Raw genomic sequence first — 2,155 nt, 5'->3', positions numbered from 1 at the left:
GAATTAGCAGGGCTTTTTTGGGGGTGGGGGAGAAATACAAAGTCTGCCTTCCTAAACACTTTGTTCTGCATTTTTCCACTCTGCAGTCCACTCTGGACTTGGGACAGAGCTGATGGTCCTGCCTTCCCCAGTCAGCTACAGCTTCTCATCTCCAACGGTCATGGATGATCTCCTTATCTCTCTGTTCAACAGATGATGCTTCCCCTTACTCCCCGGGTTTTATTTCCTCTCCGAGTCCTTCAAGCAGCACGGCAGCTGCTTAGTGTGTGCGCCCAGACCAGCCCTAATCCTGAGCGCAGGTTTATTCCAGGACTGTTCCCTCTCATGCAGAGGCTCCTCCGGTGGAAGGGGTGTATCCTCTGCCCGGTCCCGGGCGGCTGCAGGTGGGAGGTCAGGTTTGGTCAGAGGTCCCAGCAAGGGCTGCCTGAGCCCCATGTCTGTTCCTTGTGCTTCTCTCGCTAGAAAAGGGTAAATAGTGTTAGGTAAACCACGACCAGGGATTACAAAACTCTGGCAAGTCAGGTTATTCTTTGAAGCTGTTCATCTGGCCTTGAATTTCAAGCTCTGAATCAGGATCTCTGCACGCCTAACAGGGCAGGACATCTATTTATTCCTGTTCTGGCAGGGAATTGAACTTGAAGGGCCAGCTCTTCCGCTGGCATCGCTTTGCGCTGCTGAAATAAGCGGGGCCCGGTGTTCCTCCCTTGTCCCCCATCCCTAAAAAGGTGTGACATGGTACCCTGACCCCATCAGCAGCGGAGAGACTCCTGTTTTCACCTGAGGTGTGTCAGCACAGGGACTGTGCTGTGTCTGTGCTGCAGATCCTGCTGCTCTACGCACAGCATTTGCTGCTGGAAGGAGGAAGAGATGGGGAATGCGCTGATGTTATTGGAGATCAGCGAGCGGTGGGAGTTGTGCCGTCAGCTCAGGGCAACACAGGCTTCGCTCTGTCCTGGGCTTGGACATGTCCCCGGGGAATTTAGCCACCCGTCCAGCCGGCTGGGAGGCAGCTCCTGCCCCGGGGGAAAGGGTGAGCATGGAACACCGGCTCCTTTTGGCAGGGCCAAACGCTGCAGCCGGTCACCTACCTCCTCTGTCCGCACAGGAACCAGTGCAACCGCTCGGCAGAGGGGATGTACAGCCCTGGTTGGGGCCGGAGACAGTGCAACCGCCCCGGGTGGCCGGGGAAAGCCGGGGTGAGGGAGCCCTCGGGGCCAGGCTGAAGCGCTCCGGGGTGGCTGTGCCACAGCCCCTGCGGCATCGGGCTCGGCAGATCAGCACCTTCCGGCGCTGGCTGCCCCGCTCAGAGCTGCAGGCGCGAATCTTCCATCCCTCCCGCTGGGCAGATGAAGGCAGGGGAAGCCCGTGACACGGAGCGGGACGATGGGATTTCTGTGGCTTCTGTTTTTTTTTTCTTGCTCTCTCATAATTCCCCTTTCAGCCTGGAGCTCAGCGCCGAGTTCCCGTTAAACACAACCCACCACCCCCACCGCTGCCCTGCACTGGAATGCTCCCAGCACGCAGCAGTCACAGCCTGACCACCCCCCCACACCTCCCAAATCCCCAGAAGAAGTGGGGGGTGTCACCCCAAGCTCGGTCTGGTGAGTGTTGGCAGAGTCAGAGCCCAGCGAGGAGCATGTGGGCTGGGGGCTACCCGCACTTGTGAGTCAGGAGTCCTGGTGGGCACACCAAGAATAGCCCTGTGACCCTGCCAAGATGTTGTCACCCCCTCCAAAAAAAAAAAAAACAAAAAAAGAAAAAGGATGGGGTGGTGTGGGAATCTCCCGCTGCCCTTGTTGGCGGCATTAAGCACGTGTTGGCGGCATTAAGCACGTGCTTGCAGCCAGGGAGGGGAGTGGGACAGATGGGCTTTATTTCAGCTCATCACTCGGATCCCACTGTTTCGTCTCGTCCCATCCTGTCCCCCCCCCAGTGATGAATGCTGTTCCTGTTCGACACCCGGCACGCCTGGTCCCACCCTGCACCGGCAGCGCTGCTCCGCATCCCCATCCTCCCTCCTGGCAGGGCGATGGCACGGCCACCGAGATGACAGAAGACCCCTCTGACGCTGCCAAAGCACAAGCCAAGACCGGGAGGGCTTTTGTCTGCCAAAACACACAAAACCGCCCTGTCTTAAGCGGGAGAAATGACATCA

Source organism: Charadrius vociferus, unplaced genomic scaffold, assembly GCF_000708025.1.
Source record: "Charadrius vociferus isolate BGI_N301 unplaced genomic scaffold, ASM70802v2 scaffold12, whole genome shotgun sequence".
NCBI lineage: Eukaryota > Metazoa > Chordata > Aves > Charadriiformes > Charadriidae > Charadrius > Charadrius vociferus.
Note: the sequence above shows the minus strand (reverse complement) of the source record.